The sequence below is a fragment of the Osmerus eperlanus genome, chromosome 25, assembly GCF_963692335.1.
Source record: "Osmerus eperlanus chromosome 25, fOsmEpe2.1, whole genome shotgun sequence".
NCBI lineage: Eukaryota > Metazoa > Chordata > Actinopteri > Osmeriformes > Osmeridae > Osmerus > Osmerus eperlanus.
The window spans coordinates 3,420,010-3,438,230 of record NC_085042.1 but is presented as its reverse complement, the minus strand read 5'-3'; positions in this window follow the sequence as shown (position 1 = coordinate 3,438,230).

Below are 18,221 nucleotides of genomic sequence, written 5' to 3'. Positions count from 1 at the left end.
AGTTCTGCGCTGTTGAGAGGCAGTTTCAGTAATACTACTGGATAGACAGTGAATTAAACAGAGCCAACCCACCTCAGGGACAGTTCTCAGGCCTATTTATTATTCATGTCGTAATCGGAAGGTATCTACGGCGCCTCTAAATTAATGAGAACATGTGATCGACCAAGTCTGAGCCCAGCGCTGTCTCCCAGGATTCTCTCAAATTGAGTTTGAAAGAGAGGAAGGGGGAAAAACTGGTTGCTGTGGAATGGTGAAATTGACTTGGATGGCAATGCATGGCCAAATGAGCTAGGTACATGTGGTTTTACATTAAGGTAGGCTTAGCAGGCTGCAGCCAAGCAGAAAGGAATAGAGCTCAAGTATCCACCATTTTGCAGCTCTTTGAGCTCTGGCAATGAAGGAACATGTGTGTCTGAATCGTGCATGTCTGCACAGTGCCAGATGACAGATGCAGTAATTGTTTAATAGTAGTTTCGAAATGCAGGAGTTCTGTATGTATACAGTTAGGTCCATAACAATTTGGACATTGACACAATTTTCATCATTTTGGCTCTGTATACCACCACAATGGATTTGAAATGAAACAATCAAGATGTGCTTTAAGTGCAGACTTTCAGCTTTAATTTCAGGGTATTTACATCCAAATCAGGTGAACGGTGTAGGAATTACAACACATTTGATATGTGCCCCCCCCCCTTTTAAGGGACCAAAAATAATTGGACAAACTAACATAATCATAAATCTAATTGTCACTTTTAATACTTGGTTGCAAATCCTTTGCAGTCAATGACAGCCTGAAGTCTGGAACCCATAGACATCACCAGACGCTGGGTTTCGTCCCTGGTGATGCTCTGCCAGGCCTCTACTGCAACTGTCTTCAGTTCCTGCTTGTTCTTGGGGCATTTTCCCTTCAGTTTTGTCTTTAGCAAGTGAAATGCATGCTCAATTGGATTTAGGTCAGGTGATTGACTTGGCCATTGCAGAACAGTCCACTTCTTTGCCTTAAAAAACTCTTTGGTTGCTTTCGCAGTATGCTTCGGTCATTGTCCATCTGCACTGTGAAGCGCCGTCCTATGAGTTCTGAAGCATTTGGCTGAATCTGAGCAGATAATATTGCCAGAAACACTTCAGAATTCATCCTACTGCTTTTGTCAGCAGTCACATTATCGATAAATACAAGGGAACCAGTTCCATTGGCAGCCATACATGCCCACGCCATAACACTACCTCCACCATGCTTCACTGATGAGGTGGTATGCTTTGGATCATGAGCAGTTCCTTCCCTTCTCCATACTCTTCTCTTCCCATCATTCTGGTACAAGTTGATCTTGGTCTCATCTGTCCATAGGATGTTGTTCCAGAACCGTACAGGCTCTTTTAGATGTTTTTTGGCAAACTCTAATCTGGTCTTCCTGTTTTTGAGACTCACCAATGGTTTACATCTTGTGGTGAACCCTCTGTATTTACTCTGGTGAAGTCTTCTCTTAATTTTTGACTTTGACACAGATACGCCTACCTCCTGGAGAGTGTTCTTGATCTGGCCAACTGTTGTGAAGGGGTTTTTCTTCACCAGGGAAAGAATTCTTCTGTCATCCACCACAGTTGTTTTCCGTGGTCTTCCGGGTCTTTTGGTGTTGCTGAGCTCACCAGTGCGTTCTTTCTTTTTAAGAATGTACCAAACAGTTGATTGAGCCACACCTAATGTTTTTGCTATCTCTCTGATAGGTTTGTTTTGATTTTTCAGCCTAACGATGGCTTGCTTCACTGATGGTGACAGCTCTTTGGACTTCATATTGAGAGTTGACAGCAACAGATTCCAAACACAAATACCATACTTGAAATGAACTCTAGACTTTTATCTGCTCCTTGTCAATGAAATAACGAACTCCCATGAGGGAATAACATACACCTGGCCATGGAACAGCTGAGCAGCCAATTGTCCAATTACTTTTGGTCCCTTAAAAATGGGGGGGCCACATATAAAATGTATTGTAATTCCTACACCGTTCACCTGATTTGGATGTAAATACCCTGAAATTAAAGATGAAAGTCTGCACTTAAAGCACATCTTGATTGTTTCATTTCAAATCCATTGTGGTGGTATACAGAGCCAAAATGATGAAAATTGTGTCAATGTCCAAATATTTATGGACCTAACTGTATATGTAATGTATATACATACTGCTGCTGCTGTTTCCTGGTTTGTCCAAACATTTATTGTGGCCCAATCAATATACAAGCACACATTTCCCAGACTCCTTTTATGGACCTGTAATTGGCCGTGCCCTGAAGCAGAGTTAATCCCTCCCAGGCTTGTGTCGAGGCAGCTGTTGAGGGGACTGGATGGCATATACGGTCTATAAGGATGCAGGAAACACACTGAGTGACAGAGCAGGAGGATGAAATCTGTCTTCTTGACCTCAAGGTGGGAACTGTGCTGTCCAACCTATACTATAAGGAGGATATCTCTCAAGAATTAGACTTAGACATCTTGTTCGAGTAACACCTCTATTACGAGGAGACCTCACCGTGTTATCCATTAGGGATCTCTTCACTTGTGTGAAATAGAAGTATCATACATATCTGAGAAAGACATCGGGACGATGTCTCCTAAACTGCGGGTTGGACGTCCTGACTGAGCCGACCTCTGGGCACGGTTGTCTCCTAACTTCAGGCTGGAACCCAGGACCCTCTCCAGAGCACTGTCCACATGCTGGGGACAAACTGTCTTCCTGTCTGTTTGTTTGCCATGCAGGAAACACAAGGCTGCCTGGACAAAGCAGTGAAGGTTAGGGTCAAAGGTCACCACCACTGAGGAGGCAGAAGGAGCAGAAGATGATCGTAACAGTAAACTGGAGGAGCAGTTTTCCCCGCAAGAAAGCAAGGAGGATTCCTCTCAGCTTTTAATAAAAAGTTATTTGACGTGTCTGCTGGGGAAACTGACACACTTTTCAATCAAAGCATTGTTTGTACCACCAGTGCTGCCAAAATGCCCCCCTGCTGGAACATAGCATTTGTGTTTATATGCAGTGATACGATGAAAATGCAAGCAGCGTGCATCTTCACGTTCATATCTCTCTGTGACTTTGTCCCTTTGTATTCGACACGGCCACAGGCTCTCTTGCAATCTGCCAGAGACTGCACCGATTTTTTTTTTTTGAAGGGGACCCGGCCTATTAAAACCAGAAATGTGAGCCTCTCAAGGCCTTGCTGTTGGTTAGCTTGTTTTATGATGTCAAACCCAAACACAGCAGAACAAGGCTCTTTCTAGTCAGTTGCGTCTTTGTGAGCAGAATTCCCATGGGACTTTCTGCAGCATCTCCCTCTTACGCATGAGATTCTACTGAGAGATTCAGGGAAAATCTCTCCACTCCTTAGCAACAACAGGCAGAAGGATGTGCACGTAGAGACTGCGTGTGCGTGACTGGGTGTGTTGTGTGTGTGTGTGTGTGTGTGTGTGTGTATCTGTGAGTGCATGAGGGCAAATGTGTGTGCTTGTGCGTCTGTTCGTGTATGAGTGTATGTGTCACACTCTGTGACTCAGGATCAAGACACTTGTCATATTTTTAATCCCCCTGACTTCCCCGAACATGTAATCCTCCACCAAAAAGCAAATGCCAAGCAATCCCCTTATCAATTACCTCCCAAAACCTGCCCTATGTACCCTTGCAAATTATATTGGATTAAGAACCCAGTACACAGAAACAATCAAATATGGTGGCTGCTGATATCGTGTCAGACCCAAACCTTGTAACCCCACATCATTAACAGAATGTTACTTTCTCTAAAGAAAGAGTATGTTTTTCCTAACCTTTCCATCACCTTTCTTTCTTTAAAATCACACCCTGCATTCGACCCTCTCAAATCAACAAAAAGTACCAACGTCAGTCTTGAGACTGAGACAAATAATAGGTGGCCTGTACCACATCGATCCCCAAACAAGATGGCTAACAGTTCAATAACCGGTATCAGATACTCTGGCAGTGATGGCGACAGCATCTCTGTCCTCAGGATGGAAGGTGTTCCTCACTGGAGACCCTAGTCAGATTTTAATTACAGATTGTCAATACAGCTTCTGGAGCTTCACAAGGCTCTTGGCTGCGACGTAGAAAACTCAGGAGATGCTGAGTGAAAGAGCTTTTGTGGCGCCTCGGTTCCATGAACCTTTGAAAGGAAGACGCCGGGGATATAAACGAGTCGCGAGGTGGTGGCGTTTTCCGAGGGCGTGTGCAAAAGCCACCTGGCTCTTGGGAGATCTCTCTCAGCGAAGCAGCAGACACGCCTGGCTGCGTATCACCCTGCCATCACTCGTCCTTGTCTCTCCCCGTGTGTCTCCAGTGGGAAGGCCTTCCCGAGCAGAATGCGCCGTCACCAAGACATCTCCCAGCTTCTCCCTGCTCCATAGGAATCTCAGGGGAGCTTAATATCTCCTGTGGGGTGGGGGGGTGGGGGCAGAGGACATCATATATAGTGAGGCATCATTTCTTCTGGCTCACTTGAGGTGGTCAGAGGTGGGTGGACAGACCTCCCCCGCCCAGTTAACTTTCCCAGGACTGGACCCAACACTAAGAGGCCACGTCTGGTCTGTGCCACATGGTGAATCCGAATTAGGGCTTCTTCCACCGAGCAACATCATGCAGGTACCTACAGCAATGCAGGCAAGCTAGCAGCTGGATAGAATTCTAATGTGAATCTTCTGTTAAAAACCTAAACATGGCACAGTTCAACTGTGGGAATTGTTGTTGAGGCAAATACAAGTGGAGATATTCTTTGGGATTCTAAGCAATTGTTTTTGGCATTGAAGTCAAAGCACCTTATAAGCAATGCATTTATTGTATAGCATCACATTTATTACTATGCAGGAACATCAACACTACCTACAGCAATATGGCATTATATTGGGACAAATGGATAATAACCAATGTTTTTATACAGCAAATGATTTACATTCAGCACAGTGCATTCATTTGGAAACTTTACATAAACAGCCCACCCCCTTCTCCTTCATCCTCCCTCCTCCTCCCTCCCTCCCCCTCCACCCCCCTTCTTTGTCCTGATGATAGCAGGATAATAATGCTCCTGTTTTCCTGTGCGTCCTGGCAGGTTCAACAGAGATGTAACCTTTTCCTCACTCACAGTTTCCATGCCAACGCCAGCCCCTGCTGCAACTTTGCAGTGCAGATGAACACAGAGGGGCTGCTAATGGATGTGATTGGCCTGAATTGGGGGGGGGGCAGGAACCGTTTTAAAGGTGGGGATTTTATTTGCCTTGAATTTTGCCTCGGTTGTAGTGTCTGAATGATATATTTGATTAAAGGTGGTTGACATCTGAAACCACATCATTAGTACATGACTGCAACTCATGCATAAATACAGATAATGACTGGTTGCTGTCCTGGGCCTGTAGGCTCCTCCGCAGAGCTCTGTCCTGGGCCTGTGGGCCCCTCCGCAGAGCTCTGTCCTGGGCCTGTGGGCCCCTCCACAGAACTCTGTCCTGGGCCTGTGGCCCCTCCACAGAGCTCTGTCCTGGGCCTGTGGGCCCCTCCGCAGAGCTCTGTCCTGGGCCTGTGGGCCCCTCCGCAGAGCTCTGTCCTGGGCCTGTGGGCCCTCCACAGAGCTCTGTCCTGGCCTGTGGGCCCTCCACAGAGCTCTGTCCTGGGCCTGTGGCCCCTCCACAGAGCTCTGTCCTGGGCCTGTGGGCCCTCCACAGAGCTCTGTCCTGGCCTGTGGGCCCTCCACAGAGCTCTGTCCTGGGCCTGTGGCCCCTCCACAGAGCTCTGTCCTGGGCCTGTGGCCCCTCCACAGAGCTCTGTCCTGGGTCTGTGGGCCCCTCCGCAGAGCTCTGTCCTGGGCCTGTGGGCCCCTCCGCAGAGCTCTGTCCTGGCCTGTGGGCCCTCCACAGAGCTCTGTCCTGGGCCTGTGGCCCCTCCACAGAGCTCTGTCCTGGGCCTGTGGCCCCTCCACAGAGCTCTGTCCTGGCCTGTGGGCCCTCCACAGAGCTCTGTCCTGGGCCTGTGGCCCCTCCACAGAGCTCTGTCCTGGGCCTGTGGCCCCTCCACAGAGCTCTGTTCTGGCCTGTGGCCCCTCCACAGAGCTCTGTCCTGGGCCCTCGTCCTCCTGTCGTGAAAGCCCTGCCATGGCTCAGCCTGTGGCCAGTATGAAAGTGATGTATTGAGGAAAGGAGAAAAACAAACCTTGGGCTTTCCTTTTATTGCATCTGTCAGGACAGAGACCACATAGCTCAAGCCTGTCACCGCTCAGATGGAGGCCCTTGAAACAGCGTTGTGTCAGTGACCTGTGGATTCCAGAAGCCTTCACAGTTCTGAAGGCTCTGAGTGTTTATCACCTATTCCACAGCTGTGGCTGGTGTCTGGGGAGGTGTGGATTCAGATGACTGCTGACGTACACCCCGATGAGACCTGCTCTCTGACGCCTGAGGTTCTAGCTATCAAAGCTCTCAGGCTGGAACGATATTAATCACTCTTTCAGCTGTCAGTCCACATCGGCAAGGAGTCATCCATCTTTGAACCTGTGTCAGTAATTTGACAACAACTGCTCTTTTGATTAAAGTCTCTGCCCCCAAAACACATCCTAAAATACAACACTTCTCGACATTGACAGATGGTCGCCTGTCTTCTTCAATGCCCTCAATCTATACAATGATTGGGCCGTATGAAAGAGATGTATAAGACGTATGTGAAACTGATGATTTATAAATGATTGTGTAGGATCCGCTGAAGGTAGGCAGAAGCCTTTCTGAAAGGAAGCTTGATTGTGTTACCTCTCCACAGCCTCTCCTAGTCTGGAGCCAGTAACCAAGGGCAGCCGAGCACCACAGCAGAGAAACTCTCTTCCTGTTCCTTCAGACCTCACTGCTCTACTGCTGAAGAAGCGCAGCAAGGGACACATCTCAGACTCCCCGTGTCACAGACTGTCCCTTGTCCCCGCCGAAAATACGGACAGGGATTTTCACACGTCATTTATTTGATCAAGCCCCCAATATTTATCAAAGAAACAGCTCCTTCAGCAGCTGTTGTTCCTCATATTTCCTCTGCGCCTTGGCTTGCTGACAGACTTGATGTCGTCTTCAAGGCCTCTTCAGAGAATGAAGGACTGGAACATTTTGTGGCAGGGATATCTCCCATCTCGCAACGTGAGGTACACATTTGTGGGTGTTTTGTTTTTTAAAACAAACTGCTTTTCCCATAAAATGTCTTAAATTGAAATTAATGATCTTATTTTCCACACAGTTGGATTTATTAAATCATGTAGGGGTAATCATTTGTGTATTGCTTTTGTTGTTTTGTTCCTTCATTTATTATGTCTGGATGAGAAATGGAGGGAATCAATCGGATTTGATAGGGTTAGGGTTAGGGTTTGGTGAAATTTTCATACCACAGCTAGACGTGCTAAGACTTCAAACCATCCATAGTAAAAGAAATTGGCTGAATGTAAGGAGACTTAGTGGAACACTGAACTTGGATGTTAGCTAGTCGACTGCATTTGCTCTCATACATGTTGGTTACTCTTAAATTTGAGAAACCAAAATGTCAAGTGCGACAGAGTGGAAGTATCTGACTCAACCTGTGTATGAAAATCCTATTTTCTATGTGAGATCCTCTCATCTGAAGCAGAGGGTCATGGGAAATGTAATTTTGCACACCATCTGGTCTCATCTGGCGAATCAAGGCTCTTCCCTTGGCAGCAAGAATCTTCTTTTTTTCTTCCGAAGGACCCTGAGAGAGTGTGTAACATCTTAATCTTGCATGTTTATTTCGTAAAAAAAAAAAATCCTGACAGGTTAAAGTTTCTGAATGAGAAGCATATTCTTTCTTAGGTTTCTGTACACAACCCCCCAGTCTGCTTTTAACCAGCATGCCTTATGGACAAATTGAAATAATCTGTAATGGGGTCGGTCGATAGTGTCTTTTTAGTAACCATATTTCCATCAGCAGAGCAAGTCAGCTCTCACCATGCTGTAACCATGGCAACGTGATCCAACTTAACCTTGCAAATGTACTTTATTATTAGTTTTAATTGAATTCTGATATGTGATGTAACAGTACAGCTGTAATTGGATTAGTGTGTCATTACCCTTGTTAGCCTTGTCTTCTTGGTGTTCCTTGGGATCTCATTATGTATTCTGCTCTTTTGTGAGTTCTAACAATAATTACTTCCTCAAGTTAAAGCAAACAGGTAGGCAAGTCCTTGATCAAAGGCTTGAGCTTTCTAGAACTGGTACCAGAAATAGAACTATGGAATTGTGGATTTGCAAAGACACAATGAATCCGGAGAAACCAAGATCATAATTTTCAGACACAGTATTCAAAAGTTATAAGCAAAAATAGTCATTTTAAAAACTAAACTAATGAGTCAAACTAAACTAACAACTATGAGGATGATGATTGTGTGTGAGCTTGTGACCAGCAAACACAAATTCAGTAGTTTCACCGAGTAATTTAAAATGCCAAATGAAATGTGTCTAAAGGCCCTTGCACACTGAGTGCGACATTTTTGTATGAGTTTTTTCGCAATCGTCAGCCTCAGAATTCGGTGGCTCTGAATTGCCAAAAAAACTATCAAAATGCTGGCTATGGATGCGAAAAACGCAGAAAATCGAACCCGATCCAAACCTTTTTTTGACGGACGAAAGTTTCGGAGGCAGTGTGTAAGTGCGATTGACATAACGTGAGGTTGTATTAATTTTTTTTGTATCATGTATCTTTCTGGCTATTGGCTATTTTCTTGGTAAAAACCAAGCATGAGCTGTAAATTAAAATTAAAAAATAAATTAATTGTAAGTTTGGAGATGATTTCATTACAAGCCAAAGGACACCAGATTGTTGTGATATTGGTATAACAAAAACAGTACACCATTTCACAGTACGGTTTCATCGGAACTGGCCCAAACCTTTATGGGGCCCAAGCTAATTTAGATTTTGGGGCCCTCCATTGCCTCAGGGTTGCCAATACTATTGATAATCAGCAATGCTTGATCATTCACACACCTTACTATAAATCAAATGCACCTATTATTGTTTGTATTAGCTGTAGCTGTGTTGCTTACAGAACACCAATGTCCACCTGGCATTTTGAACCTTCTAAGGTTTTGTCCTTCTTAGTAAAAATAAATAAAAAAATAGCAAACTTACTGTGGTCTGGTGTTAATATTCAAAGTGATACAGTACCAAGTGGCATATTGACTGCCGTGTACTGAAAAGTAACAAAATAAACCAGCAGACAATGCATTTACTGTTAACAAGTTAAACACTTTATTTGCATTTGGGTAAAAAAAAAACATTGCTTGGTGACACGGATCAGGAGAAGGTCCCCAATGAGTGTGCCCAATTTCAAAACTTTTGACCATATGGTTCTATGGGCTGTCACAGACTCCCTTGGCAGAATAATAATAATAAAACTAACAAAAACAATAGGAGCTTCGCTGCTTGGCCCCTAATTAAGTCACCGGTGACTTGGCTGCCCATCCCACCTCACCATGCGGACGATGCATTCCTGGTGTCTGGTTGCCCCCATAGCTCCCTCTGCCTGGTCCCTCATCCTGGTAGAGAACCGAGGGAGGTTTGGATTGCAGAGGCAGATGCAACGGCTTACTAAACATCAGGCCGCTCAAATAGATGTGAACGCTCTGCTCTGGTAAGTGCAGGCTTAAAGATGTTGCTGGCTTCGTTAAATCCCAGACATGACTTCTGACTTAGTCGCCAAAGTATATTTTCTGCCCGCATGCGGGAGTGGGATGGAGATACATGGATTTTTTTTGCTGCTGACACAGCAGAACTTTCTTGGTCACTGGGGAAAAACTAACCACATCAATTTGCGCCTGTTAGCAAATATTTTTGTATAATTAATTCAGGAAATGATTGTAAATGTAAGATAAGACATTTGTAAGACATTTGTCATTTGTATGTGAGACATTTCCTGTATTTTGTAGCGTATTTTTTGCAATGAACTGGAGTAGGAGGAAGATGGAAGGTTTAGTGAGTCATACATCAAGAACAGGTGCCCCTGAATAGAAAGATTAAATATTTATCACGGTTGAATGTGTCCCTTAGAACGGCTTGAATGCTGAGATTTTAATTTGCTCCAGTTTATGGTCTGAACACGATAGCCAATTCCGACTGCTGTTCCAGCACTGAGGGGTCAGGAAATAGTCTTTACAGAACAGATGGAAAATTACATATTAAAATGAGGTTTTACTGATTGAACTTCTTTACTCAGTGGTTCATGACACATAGAATTGTAACAAGAGTACAGTCCCCAAGTAACAGAATCACATTTGACCATTTAAATATTCATGGCAAGTCAGGACAAACTCTCACCAAGATGTCCCTGTGAGTGTTCCTTCAGAAGTGGTCACTGATGGAAGCAGGATGTATGTAAGCCAGAGATACTCAGACACACACATCAAGGGCACAGACATCCAGCAATGGTAGGTGGACAGGTAGGTACTTCATTAATACCCAAAGGGAAATGGTAAAGTTCCAGGCAGAGAGAAAATGTCGTACTTGGGGGGACATACAAGTTTTGAGCAGAAAGATGTGAAGGTCTGAAATCCACAGAATGATAATAACAACCACGTCTTAATTTCAGCAGACACTTTTATCCAAAGTGACAAATGGGGCGTGTGGGGGATTCAAACCTGCAGGTTACTTTGGATACAGGTGTCTGATGGTCCACCACTGAGTGTCGCTAACAGTCAACATGGGGGTCCACAATGAATCAATTACCCACCCCTATGTACTGACATACAGTTTTTGCCTTCAGTTTTAATTCTTCAATCAGTCTGCAATCAGATGTAAGGATTAAGAAAGCAATCATCACCTACACATAGCAAATCAGAGCATCAAACAGCTCCCAAACAGAGGCCTTGGAAACGAGCAGAAAGATGGAATCTTAGATTAGTACTATGAAACGAACACGTATGAGACATCCCTGTGGATTCACTTCTTAATCGCTGCAAATGGCGAGCGAAAACATTGTTTCATCCCGCCCTTCCTCCCCCGTGTTCATGTATTCCCACTACTCACCGAGGAGCTGACAGCAGGAGGGACGGAAATTCTTCGAATCATTTTGGCGGCCTGCCACGGCGGCCTTCGAGATGTGCCGCTGTCGTCTCGCCGCGGAAACCCTGACCCCTGACCTTGGTGTGTTGTCTGCAGTGTTCTGGCTGCGCCTTGTGTTGCCCTCCGCTGGGCTCTGGTGACATGGTGTTAACGCTGCGTGACGCTGGCTTCTCTTGGCTGCGTGGGTCGTTTTTCACATGGATGTTCCAGTGGGATGAGAGAGCAAGCAGGGCTTAGGGTCACATTAGGCTTCCTAACCACCTGTGATGGTTTAGGGGCGAGAGAAGGAGTAAGAGGCTAAAAGAGAGATGGAGCGCAGCGTGCGGATGGAGAGAGACACAGAGAGAGACAGAGAGAGAGAGGGGTGAGAGACTTAAAGAGATGAAGAGAGAAATAGAGAGAGAGAGAGAGAGAGAGAGAGAGAGAGAGAGAGAGAGAGAGAGAGAGAGAGAGAGAGAGAAATAAAGACAGAAATAATGTCTCCAGTTTGTAGAGGGAAGAAGGAAACACACCCAGCTTTTTGGTTGACATTCAGATACACATTGGATCTACCTTAATTAATTGAACATGTGTCAGAAGGATTCTCAATGTGACTTCTAGGGGCACCTGTTTCACATCACTTGGGGTAGGGTGCATCGTCATAGTAACCATAAGGAGAGACCTTGTCCTCGACATGGCCCAAACTGGAGCAGCAATTGTCCCGGTGGTCTTCTTGTTTACGTGGAGCCCCTGCAGAGCAAATTGGCCCAGAAAGCCTTTCATCCACGGAGCCAAGAGTTCTCGAACCTTTGAAACGGGCCATCCTCCCATATGGAGTTCGGGGATCGTGCCCCTGCGTCGTTGTCCTCGACGTGCTGAGGTTAGCACGACAGCGCGGGGCCGGGCGACAGCCAGGCCCACACCTCTCTGTTCCAGGAAGGAGCACTTACAAACGAGAGAGAGCAGCAGGGCTTTCATGTGAGCCTGACCCACAGTAGCTCCGGGGGGGGGTCAAAGACTTTATGAAAGTCCACTTACTGTAAGATGCTGTTCACGGGCACAAACCCCCCCCCCCCCCCCCCCCCCCCCATCCAGTGGAGGTGTGCCCCCAGCCCCCTGGAGGCTTCATCTGCATGTTTCCAACCCAGCTCTGGAGATGCTGAGTGTTTTCGGGGTCATTACTGGGGGAGCACGGGCGTGCATATATATAGCTCTGGGATGATTACATTCCGGTTGCCAGGTTGGTGGAAGCTCATAAATGTGGGGCTGCTACGCTGCCGGGGCAGGTCCCCCAGCACTGTGTGCATCACCTGGGGTTGCTGAATATGGAGTGGATGGACTAGGGAGGAGAGAGAGAGAGAGAGAGAGAGAGAGAGAGAGAGAGAGAGAGAGAGAGAGAGAGAGAGAGAGAGAGAAAGAAAGAGAGAAAGAAAGAGAGAAAGAAAGAAAAAGAGAGAGAGAGAGAGAATGTCTCCAGTTTGTAGAGGGAAGACGGAAACACACACAGAGAGAGAGAGAAGAAGGGACACGAGTAAAAAAGCAATGAGAAATTGTGAGATGGAAATAGAGGAGATAGAGAGAGAGAGCGCTAGAGGGAGGATGAGAGAAAGAGGGAGAGAGGACAGGTAAAAAAGAGGTGGCATAGACTGGCGGACAGCAAGACAGAACGGGGGACCAGAGAGAAAGAGAGAGGGAAAAGCGCCGAATCAATATTTATACTGTGAGGCGAAACAATTTGAAAGCCATAATTAAATTGCCGTGTCATATTTCATTTCATTACGGAGCCAGGCCCGCATGCAAATGATCCAGAAGGCCTTCTTCTCGAGTGGATTTCATTCCCTTTTATGACAGTGAATCCTGGAGAGCCAGAGGGGAGAGAAACACAGTGGCACCTATGTATTCATAAGGCTACTGTTCCAGGACTGAGGGGGTTGATCTGCCGTCCAGGAGGGCCGGAATACAAAGTGGTTTCGAGCCTCCCAGTTAACCGGCTGTGGGGAGATGAACAGATACCATCCCAAAGCCTTCTGGGTAACGTCTAGTTCTGCGGGAGACCAGCGACTGAAGGCTGGAGAGATGGGCAGCTCTCCTCCTCTGAGACACCTAGAGGACTTTGCATCTTCATGAATGTGGGATAACAGACTAGCAGCCCCCTTAGTGGGGGGGTAAGAGTTGCATGCCCCCCCCCCCCCCCACCAGAGCGGGAACAGCAGTTAAAGTGCCCATGAGCTCAACTCACTGCGACCAAAGCTTTGCCGGATTCTTCCTTCCATTAAGATCCTCTGTTGAATGCAGAGATCCTCTGTCTCTGGGCAAATCTCATGCTCCCTGCGTCGTCCTCGTTTTCAGGTCTTTGCCGTCTCCGAGACAACCTGATCGATTCTCTCGCCGGCTTGATTACCTTCCTCATATTCTACCCAGCATCCCCCCCAGTCCTGTTTTTGCTCCAGGTGCTGTGCCTTACATATCACTGCGCTCTGCACTTCCGACAAATGGTTTTCGGAGAGAACAACAAAACAGCTGTGCATGGTGTAGCCAATTAAAAGTTTGCCTTCCTTCTTGTCTCTCTGTGTGAAGTGCTTCCTCGCACAGTCCTCTACAGGAGAGTACAGCTTCAAAGTGTGGAGGAGGGGCCCTGTCCACAGCAACAGAAGTGGTGTCGGCCTAACTTTAATTGTCTCGTATTCTCCCTTTCAGCAAATCTGTCACGACTGCCAGACACCAAACTCAGGCAAGACGGAGGAAAAAGGAAGCGACGGATGTCTGGATTGGTGGCCGACGTTGACGTCTTTGTTTGGTGGCGCCGCAGATGGAAACGGTGACAGCTTAAGCGATGCCACTGGTAAGCACTGCAAACTGGTACGACAGAACAACAGCTGGCTGTGTGTGTGTTTGTGTGTGCCTGTGTGTGTGTGTGATCAATAGTGCCATTGCCTGTAGGGATATGGACATGATGGTGGCCAGGGAGTGTGTGAGAGTGTGTGTGAGTGTGTCATGTTTCTGTGTTCCCGCAAGGAGGCCAGCCATGTAATTAACCATGCCAACAGCCTGCTCTCGGAAGCTGTACGGAGATAGGAGAGGGAGATGGCGAGAGAGGAGAGGAGAGGGAGAAGAGGAGAAGGAGAGAGGGGGATATGGTGAAGGAGCGGGGGAGGAGATGGGGTGGAGATGGAGACAGTAAGGGAGAAGTGGAGGAGGAGAGGAGGGAGGATTGAGGTGGTAGAGGAGGAGAAGGAGAGGAGGAGGATGAGCGGGAGACAGTAAAGGAGGAGGAGTGCAGGAGGAGAGGAGGGGAGAGGGAGGTGGTAGAGGAGGAGGAGGAGAGGAGAGGGAGGTGGAGGAGGAGAGGAGGATGGGAGAGGAAGTCGTAGAAGACGACAGCTGGAAGGGTCTGAGGTAGGCCTGGACCAGGTAAAAGGGGGTCAGGAACAGATGTATATAACCCCGCCGAACCTGTGCAAGAGGGCTGAGGGATAATCACTCTGTTGTTTTTGACACGCTGATGAAACTTCATGCATGGCTGCTCTACCCTGCAGGGAGGCCAGCCGACCAGCTGCTGTGCTACTCGTTATTCTTGTGACCGTCTAGAAGGCGGCGCAGCTGGCAGACCCAGAGACCCGTGGCAACCCAGGGCACCCTGCTCTCCCACACCCAGCCCGGGGACTGGCATGCAGAGCCGGGGAGGGCACGGATCTCTGGCTCGCCACCTGACCCTGCTCCGGCACTCTGGCATGTTCCCCTGGAGTGACATTCACTCAGCCGCAGCCAGCAAGCGTCAGATTCACTGAGGCTGATGTGGTGGAAAGCACCCAAGGTTAAACACATCGCCGCTGCACTGCTCTCCACCACCCGTAGATGGCGCTGCAGCCCCTGCTGAAAACCGTAGCTACCCCCGCTGATCCCAGAAATTCAATTATTCAGCACTTCCAGAGCAAATATGTTTTCTTTTTATTTTCTTTCATTTTGTTCTCGTTTGTTGTTGATAATTTACATTCCGAGGTTCACATTGTTGAGGTATAATAGAAAGCCGGGGTAGCAACAATATGACTGTGTGGGTGTCATAATTATATTTTGATACAGACCAGATTGGAGAGGGATGGTGGTCAGGATCGGGAGAGCCCTGCTGTGCTTCTCGTTTCTTCTGCCTGTGTCTCCTCTCTGCAGACAGGAGTCTCCACATCCTTGTCCTTCACTGGTTCACACGCAGACGTATTTGCATCCCCCTATGGCTTCCAGGTCAATCACAGTAATAACGGGGCTTCATTGAAACAGTATCATAAATCTTCCAGTAAGAGCCACATTCTCGCTCATTCCTAATGACATGTTGACTATGGGATCTGTGAGATGGGATCATTTATGCATCACTTCTATGTATTAATAATCGAGGCATGTTATTAATCGTAAAGGATTCATGGTGAATGACGCGCCCGAGTGCATTAAAGATGTTTCCCAGGCTTGAAGCCACTCTCCATTGTTGTGTCCGACATTGAACACAATCAACCAAAAAAACTAATTTTTTAGTAAACTAACTAATTATAACAGCTGGAACCCACCAGAATGATTGCTGGAACCAGTTCTTTCCACCAATGCAAAGCAGTCATCTCCCACAGCTGACACACAAGGAGAGAAAAACCCATCGTCCAGATCAAGGAGTCAGGAGGGCATCTGGCCCCCACGCAGAGCCAGGGAAGGCTGGCCAGGCCGGGGCTTGTGTCTGGTTATGAAGGCTGGAGATAAGAAGTCGGGACGCTGCTCTGAGAAATGGGGCAGCCGGAGCAGTCCTCGGAGAGACGGAGAGAGAGAAAGAGAGGGGGGGAGGAAAAGGAGGGGGAAGGTGGCGGAGGGAGGGAGGGAAGGAGAGGAGGGAGGGAGGGAGGGAGGGAGGGGGGGGGGAGGGAGGGAGGGAGGGAGGGGAAGAGAGAGAGATTGCAAAGCAACAAAAAAAAGGAGGACGAGCAAAGCAACGGTTTCTGGAGGGATATTGTTCGAGAAAGAGGGGTGAGGGAGGGAGGGAGGGGTGGGGAAGAAAGGGAGGGAGGGAGGGGGGGAGGGTGGAGGAGACGGCTGTACACAGGCAGACAGTTCCCTCATGCTAGAGCAGGTTTCCCAGGCACTGACAGAGCTTTCCAGACACAGATAGGAGTTCTTCTACGCAGCAGATCCATGTGGAGCGTCTCTCCACATCTCCTCCAGCTGGAGGGGCACCGCGCCACACACAGGCTGTGTGATCATCTGGCCCATCCCTAATTTGATTGGGCAGTCATTTAAGCAGAGCTCCACAGAGAGAGACTGGCGGAGAAAGATATAGGTAGAGAGAGAGAGAGAGAGAGAGACGGGCGAGAGAAGGTGGCAGTTGAAGAAAGAGCCCATCAGAGAGAGAGAGAGATAAAGACCAGCAGATATAGCCACAGAGAGACAGGCACAGAGATAGTCACAGAGAGAGGCAGGAAAGACAGGCGGAGAGAGGCAGGCGGAGAGAGACAGGCGGAGAGAGGCAGGCGGAGAGAGACAGACGGAGAGAGGCAGGCGGAGAGAGGCAGGCGGAGAGAGACAGACGGAGAGAGGCAGGCGGAGAGAGACAGACGGAGAGATACAGACGGAGAGAGGCAGGCGGAGAGAGACAGACGGAGAGAGGCAGGTGGAGAGAGGCAGGCGGAGAGAGACAGACGGAGAGAGGTAGGCGGAGAGAGGCAGGCGGAGAGAGGCAGACAGAGCAGCGACTTGGCTGACAGGGCCCAGCCGTGCGCCCCATGAAACCACTCTTCACCTGTCAGGCCCGTACAAGCCATCAAGCAGAACTTACACACATCCCAAGAGCCACCAGGAGCATAGCTCTGCATGTGTGTGTGGGGCCTAGTCATGAGGGTGTCAGTGTGGTTTCAAAGCCTGTACTGTATGCATGTGCCTGTGGGAGCTTTCTGGGTCTGGTATGTCTGTGTGGTCGTTTGTCTGTTGTTGTAGAAAACAGACGTCCGTAGAAGGTAGTAGAAAAAAGTAGTCGAAGGCAAAATATCGGCTCAAGGCAGCTTGATGGTTTAATTCGGCAAGGCAGATGTGCGTTCCCAAACACATACAGGAAAAGACAACCACATTTCCTTGGACATCTCATTATATAGACAGATATGAGGCACAATCCCCCTCCCTGCCTGATGTAAGGACATAACCTTCTAGAACATTCTACAAGGTTCTTTAACCAGTTCCTAACCACCCCACAACTGCGTGCGCATCCTCTGGCTCTTAAAATGTTGATCAACTTCTCTCTTACTGGAAAAGTCCCCTCTACTTCACTTCCCATGTCCTCGCTTCATCTCAACCCCAGTTCACCCCAACATGCTTAACCCGTTCCTACATCCTCCATCTCTAACTATCTCTATCTGTAACTGCGCATGGTTTCTTAACTGTGCAGATAGAAGTCAGCCATTTTAGGCCCCAAAACCCTCTCTGGTGTAACCCTCCCTGGTTTGCCTAGCTGTCCCATAATCAATTTCCCACAACACTATCTTTGGAGTGTCCTGTGTGTACCTGCGGAAACAGGTGTCCACAAGCACAAGCTGTTGGTGGGGGGGGGGGGGGGGGGGGGTTGAGGTGGTGTTGGTGGGTGGGTGAGGTGGGCTAGTATGGGGGCTAGACAATGACCTTCCACGTAGGTCGTCTTCAGTAAACGGCGCCAGTGTTGTTGTCCTTCAAAGGAGACTTCCTCACCTCGGTGATTCATCGCCCTGCTGGTTGATTTAGCGAGCGGAGCAGCCAGGCTGGATTCCTTTATCTTCTCCTAGTCTGGAGAATGGATTCCAAATGGCATTCTGCCCGGTTATGTGTCAGTGCATTTGTTATCACTGACAACCACAACCCCCCTCTTTACAAATATAAATCTGCGAAAACAATCGCTGAGCAAGACAGCAATGTAACCTTTTAAAATATCATGGCGGCCATCCATTTTTACATGTAGATCATCATCATGAAGGTGCTGGCTGCAGAGGTTCTTCACAGAGCTTCACAGGCATTAGTAGCTAGACATTTAGCCTGGGTACCAGGACAGTGACAATCTCTACCCCAGACAGTAGATACCTCTACCCCAGACAGTAGAATTTTACCCCAGACAGTAGATGCCTCTACCCCAGACAGTAGATACAGTACCTCTACTTACCCCTGGTTGCATCA